At 50.2% G+C, this 12,922-nt stretch overlaps 2 pseudogenes; both read right to left on the reverse strand.

Moving 5' to 3' along the window:
- Positions 1-414: 414 nt before the first annotated feature.
- On the reverse strand, positions 415-3,931 carry LOC149330209 (uncharacterized; annotated as a pseudogene).
- A 152-nt stretch (positions 3,932-4,083) lies between these two features.
- On the reverse strand, positions 4,084-9,410 carry LOC149330210 (uncharacterized; annotated as a pseudogene).
- Positions 9,411-12,922: the final 3,512 nt, after the last annotated feature.

Below are 12,922 nucleotides of genomic sequence, written 5' to 3' on the forward strand. Positions count from 1 at the left end.
GCACGTTACAGATCCCCAGGTGGTCGATATTATTCCGGAAACCTCCACTACGGCACCCCTTTCTTCCATCTTTCCCTCCCACCTTCCTGCCTTCCCTTACAGCGCGGTTCAGATGTCCGCTGATATATGTGAGACAGATACTGCGGCGTTTCCTTTCCTCAAAAACAAATTTAATAAGAAGTGAAGAAATTGGGACTGGGAAACAAGGCGCCTTTACAAAATGGTGAAATTAATACCTCGAATCCTGCTTTAGTGTGTGACCTGTAACATGGAGTTCTTCTTAATGGCCCAAATGGCTGGTCCCTGAACAAGATCCTGTTCTTTCAGAAATATGACACCACTTCCCGTTTCTGATTACCTGTCTTGAAACCTTGAAAGTAACAATAAAAATAATAATAATGATAACAGCAACAATAATAACCACAATAATAATTCATTTATTTTCTATCATACTACGGAAGTGCGAATAATACGAATAGTGTGAGCATAGCTGAGCACATTCACGGCATCAACATTATCGTCGGCTGGGAGGATGAGCATTGTACGCTGCTTCCAAGCACCGGCATCAGGGTACGCCAGGGCTCGGAGTCGCGATACAGGCACACGCACTGGAAGCGGATACTACGGCGCTGGAGTCCTTCCAGTGCACTGCCACCCCCCAAGCTCATCAGCCGTGAAAGGCCGTATGAAAAGATGTAGCGCTACTCTACCAGCCACACAGCGTTAATTTCAAGTATCACAGGTCGCCAGGCCGGTTCCCATAGGTCTTCGCCGGCCAGCCGTGCCGTCAGCAACACTCCCTGCTCGTTCTGCAGCTTCACGCGAGTCCCATCCAAGAGGCACGTCAGCTGGCAACCTTGGGTCAGCTGGAACAGGCGTTCGCCGGCCGTCTCGCATCATGCTCTCGTTCCCGGTGGCAACTAGATGGTCGCCACCGTGCACAGTGCGGGCAGCTCTGTAAAACGTGGCGCCAGAAGCCGCAGCCGATGTGGCGTGAGCGACCGGTGCCCGCCCACCTCTACCTGCACATGTAACCTGTCACGGTGACCACACGGGAGCCAAGTCTTCGCACACAATGCGGCACTGGAGCGAGTGGGTTCTGCGTCGAACGGTGGCCCAAACGCCGTCGGCCCGTAGATGGGATCCAAGGACGCCGTCACAATGAGCGGTGACTAACGCTCCGATGCCAGCAGAACCACCGTCAGTACGACGGGGCTACCACACACGTTGGTCACACGCACAGAAAACAGGGCGGGCAGGGGTTCGGGAGGCAGTAACACGGCGTCTGAATAGACGCCCGGCTGAAGGATGAAGTAGACCGAAGAGTCGGGCTTCTGCACGCAATAACACTCGGGGCCAGCGACGCAGCAGCTGTGTAGTTCTCGAGGTCGGCAGACGGCCCCACTCACGTGCATACGCCTTCGCGAAGCGCGGCACATAGATGTCCTCCGGGTACTGCGCCAATACGCCGACAGTGTCTTGTGGCAGGAATGTCTCCTTCTGTGCTGCCAATCGGAACCGCGCCAGACAGTCTTCCGGCGAGGCGAAGGAGTACTGCTCAACATCGAGCGACATACAGAAGCACCGACAGAACGCGTCCCGCAGGTCGCGGTCGTGCACAGCGCCTACGCCCATGAGCTCGACGAGTATGTCCACCAGCACGGCTTCCGGAAGATGCGGAGCGCTGTGCCGTTCCCGTGCTGGACGCGCTTCAGGACGCCGGGCGGGCTCGCGAGTGTTCTGAACTTGGAGGGGCGTCTGTAGCCCAAGGCGAACGCTTCCGTTGAGCTTTGCGCTGACGAGCACATCGTGTGCAGTGCGCTGCACATGCACCGTGTTAGAGAGTTTTCCAAGAAAGTTGAGATAGTCCGGATAACCAAACCTGATGTAGGGCATCGGGCAGCTACCTGGTAGGGCCGCTGTTAACAAGCAAGGCGCGGATCACCTGACGTCACCAAGTTCTTTCGCACGCTCCCCCGTGGCTTTAGTAGTCGCAGTGATTCACAGAGAAGCAAAACGCTGCGCCTGGCACTTCCTTGCGGAGCACGTCACATCAGAACGGTAACGAACGCAGAGCTTCAGCATGCCATCTTGACTGAACCAACTGGCCTGACTGTCAGCGATGTCACTGCGTTCGATGCGCGTGGAACGTGGCGGTAGCTGTGGGACGCGTTCATGTCAAGTATGATGCAAATCCAATGTTTTTTCGAAGATGAAGATGCACAGAGCGCCCCCTGGATTTTATATCCTCCAGGTCTTTGATTGGCCGGCCGCACAACGCTGGGTTTTGGTTTCGAAACCCGAGGAGAGTGGTGCGTGGCGTCCGATCATGAGGTTAGGTACTTTTGTCCGCGTTCTAAATAGAAACTTTTAGAAGTTAGCAACAGAAAAAAAGTTTCTGTGGCTTAACTACTGTTGAACCTGGTTAGAGAGCGAGAGCTGTGGTGTATTGGACAACTATACGGGGCTTGGATTCTGTAACGTTGAGTGCGTTCCGGACACTGGATAGGCAGTGCACCACCCTGCCACCTTGGCAGGTGGCAAATTAATGGTTGATCACGAGAGGTTTCTCACGCAATGAACGCTACGGCCTGTTGCTTCAGTGCCGCGTTTCTGCCACAACGTTCTCAGCGATAACGCATGCAGCCCACATCGATCACTCACAACCCCACGTACCTCAAAGCGCGATTGAGACGTCCACTGACAGGGAGCCAGTTATGCGCACTTCCTTTAGTTAAAATCATAGGAGTCTAAAACGTTTTCGGCGCCAACGCCAATTAGCACAATGAACGCCGACGGCCAATGGCCCATATGACTTCAGTGCTGCGTTTCTGCTACAAAATTGTCAATTCGAACTCATGCAGCGCACATCTGTCACTACCGCCACTTAGCTTAAAGCAAGACAGCGATGTCCATTTCTCAGGGTGGCCAGCTGTGCGCCTTTCCTTTGCTTTCGAAGCTGCCGCACTTCATCGGTTTCGTAGCTTAAAAGTGCGACTGAGGTGTCCACTGTCCCAGGGGGCCAATTATGCACATTTCCTTTGCTTTATCTATTGGCAGCATGGCACGGACTTCGGTTATGAAGGTCATATGAAGGCCAAACTTCTAGCCACGGCGGAACTGGCTTTACCTAGCGTGGCGAAGCTTTGGCGTCAGATTGGTTGCAGTTTAGTTTAGCGAAATCCTCCCGACGATGTAGACGGCTCGGACCGACTCGCCCCGTCCATAGCGAGAACTGCAATGCGAATACCGCGAGAGCGGTAAAATTGGTGAATCACCGGCTCCCTATTCCAGCAAACGGCGAATCACGTGGTTAGTCAAGTGGTAGGGGGTTCTGCCTCCGCTGCTAAAGCGGCGGTCAGCGCAGCAGTCGCCACGGCGGCACGCGGTGCTGCGGCGAGTGACGTGTATGTCACATGGTTGCCATAGCAACACCTCTCCTCCACTTGGTCAAATTGCGACGCCGATGACCGTGGGTTGACTTAGCCAGCAAACCTTTCAGCTTGAAGAAAAAGAATGCGGAAGCTCTGAAATGCCGATTTGTGGCACCGTTGCCGGTCATAAGCCTGCTGTTTCCTTAGCAGTGGTGCAGGGACTGACGTTGCAACCGTGGCTCTGGTGACAGCGATGGCCGCGCTACATATGCAGCAACGCGCTGCAAGGAATGAAGTAGAGTTCACTTCGCACTCTAAGCAGTACATACCATGAAACTTTCCTGACATGTTCATGGCAGCATACTATATCGCGTCAATGAGCCATGCTCCAGGGTCTACCTGGAAAACCACGTGCATACGGGCACCCGGTGTGCAGTGGGAGGATTACGGAAACAGCCAAGGAAGAAGGGGATAGACAATCAGAAGTGAAGAAATTGGGACTGGGGAACAAGGCGCCTTTACAATATGGTGAAATTAATACCTCGAATGCTGCATTATAGTTTTGACCTGGAAAGTGAGGTTGTACTTTTACCCAAATGGCTCCTCCCTGAACAAGATCATGTTCCTTCAGAAATATGACACCACTTCCCGTTTCTGATTAGCTGTCTTGAAACCTTGCAAGTAATAATAATAATAATGATAACAACAATAAGAACCACCATAATAATTTATTTTCTGTCATACTACGGAATTGCGAATAATGCGAATAGTGTGTGGATAGCTGAGCACATTCACGGCATCAGCAATATAGTCGGCTAGGAGGATGAGCACTCCACGCCGCATTCCAAGCACCGGCACCACGGTACGCCAGGGCTCGGAGTCGCGATGCAGGCACGCGCACTGGAAGCGGATTCTACGGCGCTGGAGTCCTTCCAGTGCACTCTCACTCTCCGAGACGATCAGCCGTGACAGGTCTTACGAAAACATGTAGCGCTGCTCTTCCAGCCACACAACGTTGATTCCAAGTATCGCAGGTCGCCAGGCCGGTTTCCGCAGGTCTTCGCCGGCCAGCTGTTTCGTCAGCAACAGTCCCTGCTCATTGTGCAGCTTCACGCGAATCCCATTCAAGAGGCACGTCAGCTGGCAACCTTGGGTCAGCTGGAACAGGCGTTCGCCGGCCGTCTCGCACCATGCTCTCGTTCCCGGCGGCAACGTGATGGTCGCCACCGTGCACAGTGCGGGCAGCTCGGCAGAACGTGGCGCCAGAAGCCGCAGCCGATGTGGCGTGAGCGACCGGTGCCCGCCCACCTCTGCCTACACGTGTAGCCTGTCACGGTGACCACACGAGCGCGGAGCCACGTCTTCGCACACAATGCGGCACAAGGGCGACCGGGTTCCGCGTCGAATGGTGGCCCAAACGCCGTCGGCCCGTAGATGTGATCCAAGGACGCCGTCACAATGAGCGGTGACTATAGCTCTCCGATGCCAGCAGAACCACCGTCAGTACGACGGGGCTACCACACACGTCGGTCACATGCACAGAAAACAGGGCGGGCAGGGGTTCGGGAGGCAGTAACACGGCGTCTGAATAGACGCCCGGCTGGAGGACGAAGTCGACCGAAGAGTTGGGCTTCTGCACGCAATAACATTCGGGGCCAGCGGCGCAGCAGCTGTTTGGTTCTCGATGTCGGTGGACGGCCCCACTCACGTGCATACGCCTTGGCGAAGCGCGGCACATAGCCGTCCTCTGGGTACTGCGCCAACGCGCCGACAGTGGCTTGTGGCAAGCCTGTCTCCTTCTCTGCTGCCAATCGGAACCGTGCCAGGTAGTCTTTCATCGAGGCGAAGCCGTACTGCTCAACATCGAGCGACATATAGAAGCACCGATAGAACGCGACCCGCAGGTCGCGGTCGTGCACATCGCCTTCGCCCATGAGCTCGACGAGTATGTCCACCAGCACGGCTTCCGGACGCTGCGGAGTGCTGTGCCATTCCCGTGCTGGACGCGCTTCAGGACGCCGGGCGGGCTCGCGAGCGTTCCGAGCTTGGAGCAGCGTCTGTAGCACAAGGCGAACGCTTCCGTCCAGCTTTGCTGTGACCAGCACATCGTGCCCAGTGCGCTGCACATGCACTGTATTAGGGAGCCTTTCAGGAAAGCTCAAACAGTCTGGACCACCAATCCTGGTGTGCGGCATTGGGCGGGCCTCCTGTGAACGGTAGTCCTTCACTGAAAGAAGCATATCAGGTAGGGGCGCTATTGACAACAAGCAAAGCGCGGATCACTCACTTGAGGTCACCAAGTTCTTTCGCACGCTCCTCCGTGGCTTTAGTAATCGCAATGATTTACACAGAAGCTAAAGGCTGCACCTGGCACTTTCTTGCGGAGCACGTCAGATCAGAACGCTCACGAACGCAGTTCTTCAGCGTGCTATTCAACTGATTGACTGAACCAACTCGACAGCCACCAGCGCTGTCAATACGTTCGTTGCGCGCGGAACGTGGAGGTAAAGGGTGAAGATGCACAAAGCGCCCCCTGGATGTTCTATCCTCCACGTCTTTGATTGGCCGGCCGCCGCACAACGCTGCGTTTCTGTTTCGAAACTAGAGGAGAGTGGTATGCGGCGTCCGATCATTGCGTTGGGCACTTTTGTCCGTGTTCTAAACAGCAACGTTTGGAAGTTAGCAACAACCATAAATTAGCAGCAGTTTAACTACTGTTCAACCTGGTTAGAAAGTGAAAGGTCTGGTGTACCGGGTAACTAGACGCGGCTTGGCGCCTGTAACGTCGAGTGCGTTCCGGACACGATAGACAACGCGCCCACCCTGCCACCCTGGCAGGTAACAGTTAATTGGTTGATCGCGAAAGTTTGCACACCCAATGAACGCTGCGGCCTATTGCTGAAATCCGGCGTTTCTGCCACAACGTTGTCAGCGATAACGCATGCAGCCCACATCTCTCTCTTACCACCGTCACGTACTTCAAGCTCGACTGAGGCGTCCGCTGACCCAGGGAGCGAGTTATGCGCCCTTCTTTCCTTAAAATCATCAGTAGAACGTTGTCAACGCCAACGCCAATGAACGCAATGAACGCCGACGGCCTATAGCTTCAGTGCCGCGTTTCTGCCGCAACATTGTCAATGCCAACGCATGCAGCGCACATTTTTCACTACCGCCACGTAGCTCAAAGTTACTGAGGTGCCTACTGTTCCAGGGGGCCACTTATGCGCCTTCCCTTTGTTTTCGAAGCTAGCTGCTGAAGGTCGCTCAAGGTCAAAGCAACATGGTCGGCGAAACTAGCGGAACATGCACTAGTATAGCTTTCGGTGTAACAAGTATCTGTTCACACAGTGCACGCTTGTATTGTAACTGCTGCCACTGCCTACAAATCAGCGCCTATGGACTAGCAAAGAAGTAAATAATGCATGCGATGTAATAAAGGCAAGCTTGGTTGTGTGCAAGTATATATTGAAAGAATTTATGGTGTGAAAAAATGAGTAGAAAGCAGGAGGAGGCAAAGTCTATGAAAAAGAAATGGCGCGCTAACCTGTCCAGAAGGGAAGAGCTTAACCGCGCCTGAAAAGTGCAATTATATTCTGGTTGGTTGGTTTTGGTTTATGGGCTGCGGAAATTTCGTTCACCTGGGGTTCTTTAACGTGCACTGACATCGCGTAGTACACGGGCCTCTAGAAATCTCGCCTCCATCGAAATTCGACCGCCGCGGCCGGGATCGAACCCCCTTCCGTATCTTTGTACTACACTACACTGACACATCCCATGGTGTCGGGGTTGTCTTGAGAGCAGCGAAGGTTTACAACATGGCTTATACAATCATAAAAGTCCATAACTGAGCTTTTGACTGACAGGAAATAGGGCTGCAGGGATTGAAGTGGATCGTATCCCGAAATTGTGACGAAACCATTCGTCGTACACCGTTGCGAGTGGTGTTATACGATTTCTTCTTGCATGTGGCATACGCCTCTTAATCAGGTTGGATGCCAGCTCACAACAGGTATTCGAACAGTGACCGAGTGTTTCACTCGAACACGGTGGAATCAGCGTCCGGAGGCGCGTCTTCGTTTCATTTCTCTGTGTGCAACCTGCGTCTAGGTTGAACGCTCACGATGGCAATAATGTTTTTGCCTTCATAGCACATAAGCAGTCGTAAGTGTCCTATGAATTTTTAACGTGAAAAGTAGAACAGGCTCCCCGGTTTCTGTGAAGCATCACCTTGACGGCGAACTTGGCCAAATCATGAACAAAGAAATAAATAAAATAAATATTGCCGCGAGTGAGATTCGAGCACATGGCGTCGCGAAATGATAAGCTTCGCTGGCCACTGCGCAAAAGCATTAGGGTGTCGCCGCAGCTGAACACGACTCCTGATGTTGTTGTTGTTGTAGCCTTTGACAGAATGGCACATACCCACACTGGGGCATCGGCCAAGAATCGGGAGGTAAAGGTTGGTAAACTTCAATCCGCTCTCGCGCTGTGCATTGCACATCGTCTTCTTTATCGAATAATACTACTATAAATTAACATTCGCGCTTTGAGCTATGTAGCGGTAGTGACAGAGAGATGAGCGCTGCATGCGCTGACGAGGACAACTTCATGGCAGAAACACGGCACTAGAGCGATGAGCGTTGGCACTGAAAACATTGCTGCAGAATCGCGGAACTGGAGCATAGGCCGCCGGCGTGCACTAGGAAAATTGGCGTTTACGATGAAAAATAAGAAGACTCGCATAATTGGCTCCATGGTTGAGTGGACACCTCAATCGCGCTTTCAGGTGCGTGGCGGTGGTGTCGATCACCTACAAAAAACTGTGCTTTCACGCAATATTTTCCTCTCAGCATTGCTTAACCACCAGCAACTTTTTTTTCAGTGAGACCAGGCATCCCTGCGTTAGCGATGAGAATTTCAAACCATGCATTCGTGAATCTCGGCTAGCATGAGCGCTGTTAACGCGGATATTTTAACCGCCTGTTGCTGTTGACTGCCTTTGTTCTGAACAAGAAGCTCGTGGTCCTCTGGACATCCCTCGCAGCTAAGTGTGCCGTCCGATACTTGTTCATCATGGTGATGTTCCAAAAGGCAACATACCTCGACGAGCACTCTGCGATCCGTTCTGCTTTCGACACTGACAGTATCGCGCTTCGGACAACACTGAATTCACTTGCTAAAAATTGCAGAGCGTCCTTCTCACTATCGAACACACTCCCGCTCCTAAGTACCCAGGGTAAAAGTATCACTTGGTGGAAGTCACTGCGTAAGTATTAGCGGATTCAAATCTGATTGCGAAGTAGTAGTAGTAAGGGCTTTAATAAACACAATAAAAGGAAGGAAAAGATTTTTGCTACTCCCGGCATCTGTCATCGGTATGCACCTGAGCTGGGGCAGCGGAAATAAAAGGGTAGCAGGCAGGCTGTAGTAATGAAATGAAAGAGGGGAGGGGGGAAGAAAGGTACTCTGTACAAGTAATCTATTTACATACTGACACAAAGTCATTGCGTCAAAAACTGCTTTGAGGGTGCAAGGCCGGCCCCTAGCCTACCCGAGCGGAAGCATGGGGGGACTATCAGGGTCACGCCAAGGATTTTTTGCACGTTTGTTCATGCAGTCGTAACCTCTCAGACATGCTATTGCACTGTCCCCTACCAACTCCCACACGCTCAATTCTGTCACATCCTCTGCACGGGAATACACTGGCACAGTTAGATAACTAATAACCAACCGTTAGATAACTAATCCATATCAAAAGCAAGGCGGTATCAGTCGCAACCTGAATACATCGCCAAGGCCTACGCCATCTCCTCTGAGATGATTGCCCGTATCAGTGCACGTATTTCACTAGGCGCGCTCCCGAAAGGAAGAAACGTGCGTTTTGGCTTCCGCCCTTTTGCTCATATAAGCACTTACTGAAGAAGCAGACTTGCCAGCATCCAGAGCTCTGCACGTCTACACTAGACAGTTACCTAGCATGTAGGCGTGGAAGCTGTCAAACACCAGGTTTCTTTCTTCTGAGAACATATCAGGCATCCCTCATGCCCTCACTTTATAGGAAGCGGTGTTTCTTAAGCAGCCCTATATGAAAATGCAACTTATACGACAGTCTCTGAATGACACAGGGCCTATTTTTCTTCGTTATGGTAACATCGCGGTCATTAAGGATAATATATTCATGTAATATAGGTTACCGTCAACCACATCGCTTGTGTTTCAAAGTGACAAAGTATTCGACTGTTATTTTTTTGGGGGGGGGGACGGGAAGGGGGTGGTCCTGGTTTCATGAATTACCTGAAACACACTTTATATAGCATGCACCATCTCATTTATACTGAATAGGTTATGAATTATAGAGAGAGAAAGAGAGACAGATAAAACGAAGAGGGAAGGCAGGGATGTTAACCAGGTGTTAACCAGGGCAGGGATGTTAACCTGCACTAAGAAAGAGGGATGGCGGGATTGAGAAGGTAGTGAGATGAAGGGCGAGGGGCCAGTTACAAGTGGTCCCTCTCCGGAAGCAAAACAGCGCCTTAGGCTTTCAGGGCAGTCGACTGTTGCGGCCACGGTCCGAGGATCCTATCCTCTGTTAGAGGGCGATGATCAAGGTGGTCCAGAACCCAACGCACCTATGAATTGTACACTTTTTTCTATGAATTGTACATTCCCTAAAAGTCTTATCACGAAGAAAGTCAGGAAAGATGAAAGTCAGGAAAAAGCACTCTTTATTAAATACACACTGAGTTATACTTGGCGGGGTGTAGCTGCGCGTTCTCAGCCTCGCGTTAATAGCAACAAGCGTACAACAGAAAACGATGGCGCTGCAGGTATAATATAGCTTGGCAGCAATTTAATAAGGGCGAACAGTAGACATTGCACATCAACAAAACAACTTCGTTGCTATTGTAGCATTTTGCAGCAACGTGGCGTTGTAAACACTTAGAATCTTGTGCGCGTGCAGGGCAAGGTAGGAAACGGTACAAAGCGTTAGCAAAGCAAAGTCAACACTTCATGGTATATAATGCTAACGTTGAGGACGAAGCATTTCTTTCGTGCAAGGCATAGTACAATGCCACGTGGCTCTCTCTGATGGCTGCATACGGAGTTTTTCGTTTGTCTGGTATGTCTGAAACAACTGGGCAGAGAGATAGAACAAACAAAGCTATCGCCACGTACATGGAGCTCGCTGGTGCGCTTACAAGTTGACAAACACAGCAAATAAAAGAGAATGAATACGTAACACATTGAATATACCTGGGAACATTTGGCACCGTATCATGGCGCTTAAATAAATATAGGCGGTTAAGGTTCTTAAATACTGCATCGCTTGATGATGAGTTGTGATTGTTTGGAAGTGAAAAAGTTTGATCCAAAAAGAAAGCAAGGTTTTAGCGAGTTGTAGCTGCTAACATTTGACACCTTCTTTCTCCATTCAGGTCTGAAATATCGTTGCATTCCCTATATTGTTCTAAGTTTTAAACACTTGCCCTCTATTTATAAGATGAATTAACTATGGGGGCCTCAAATAAATTTTTCTAATTTAAAGAAACTTTGCTAAGTCACGCTGAGACTTCCTTCCTGACGATCATCCTTGATAACGCTTGGCTTTCCTTATCTTAGTTCCCGGCTTTGGATGACACAGAGGATGTCGTTGAATGTAGAACTCCTGAGTAGGGCTCTGGAAAAATGCGATACGAAAGCGATTTCGTAGAACGAAATAAGAAAGCGAGAGAGAAAAGAAAATGGTTTTGCAACAAAAGACATCAATGCACATTGAACAGTCGAGGACGTGCAGTTATGTTGGCGCAATAAATATAACCGTGCGTATAGTGGTATCGATGACGTCGGCTTGGTAATGAGTTAAGCTCAGCCGGCTTCTCGAGACGATCACCGGGCCAGGTCATCCGTCCAGTAGGTGTTCGCGAAGAGAGATATAAAGAGGGAGGTATCTGCAACGAAAACACGTGAACAGATGCTCAGGTTAAGAACACTATTAATAACATATCCAACCAAGGGGCCGCTGCAGGTGCAACGCTCGCACTCACAAGAACCTCTTTCAAGTCATGTTGTCGTTAAACAGTCTTTGGTTGATACATTAACGGAAGTTTATTGAATGTGAGCTTATTTAACACAGGTTCATACTATCAACACTGTGAACAATGAGAGGCCTTTACCCTGCAGTGGGCGCAGTCAGGCTGAAGATGATGATGATGACGAAATATCAGATAAACCATCTTTTGCCGGTGCAATGCTCGCATTCAAATCACTCTTTGTCAATGTTATGTTAAACTTATACGATCTTTGGTTGATGTTATTGCGAAATTTTATTGAATGGCAGCATAAGTTCTCGTTAAGGAGAACCTTGGATCTTTCAGAGCTACTTCACGTACGTGATCCAGAGAGGGGTTTTTAAAAGTGCAGGACAGCTGCACTGAATCCCATTTGCTCCTAACTGTTCCTAATTGCAGGGTGACATCATTATACCTTGTAAAATTACGTTCAATCACAGTAGGTGTTAACGCGACTTAACGCTCTCAGCTTAAAAATTTTCTTGCCAGAAGCACCTGGAGCACTTCTGTAGATAGTTGCAGAATGCTTTTCTTATGCGGCACTTCAGAAGAAGCTTTAGTTAAGCCGCCACCTTTGACAGCGCCCTAGTAGGCTGTAGAATCCTTTGTAAGGAGCAATTAACCAAACATGCTCCCTACTGTGCCCCCCACATACTTACACTTGAAGATAAGATTATGCGCCAAGGCACAGAAAGAGAGATAAAGGTTCAGAGTCAGGTAGGTTGAAGAGATCGGCTGGAGTAAGGTGTCTCTGACCTGACACTCCCCTCAGGAAGGGGGAGGATGGTAAGAGGGAGAGAGTAAAAATTGGAAGCGATGAGACCGTAATACAGTGAGCTATGTGCGATGTTTCAAGTCGTAATGCACTAAACCACGCGCACGTGGGCCCGCACACGTCATATAAAGCCTTAACCTTTGTCTTAGGGACCGGTGCCAAAGATAAAGCACTCGTCGTGCAGACATGAACTAGCAATCGTGTAACATGTAGTCTTAGCGAAAATAATGCGTTTTTGAGTGTCAGCAAACTCCTGGAAAGGGCTCTAACTTCTGAACTCATATTTCTTCTTTCCACTCAGTTCCAAGTTTAAAATAAATTGCTCACGAAAGTTGCTTTGATTGGCCCGTTCTCAGCAAGGAAGCAGATGAAGGATATTGCACGGAAATTATTGCACTGTTCGCGTTAATCAACAATATCTTCCAAGTCGGTGTTTGGACATGCAGGAGCTTAAGTACGGCAGCAAATTATCTCGAGAGACGAACAATGCTCAGCAGCTGGTAGACGTGAAATTTCATCGGCCCGGGTTGGCATGGGGACAAAAACTTTTAGCGCCTGTAGTGAGGGCGAACATTTGCAAAGCCTAAAATTTTTGTCATAGCATACCAGCTCGCCCGAACAGCCCCTCTGACACGGGGAGGCGGCGGTTACTCACCCGTGTAAGGATGGCGGGAAAACGCGGTGACTCGAAGATTCGCTCCGTG

Source organism: Amblyomma mixtum, chromosome 9 (genome assembly GCF_055824585.1).
Source record: "Amblyomma mixtum isolate Tamu chromosome 9, ASM5582458v1, whole genome shotgun sequence".
Classification (NCBI taxonomy): domain Eukaryota; kingdom Metazoa; phylum Arthropoda; class Arachnida; order Ixodida; family Ixodidae; genus Amblyomma; species Amblyomma mixtum.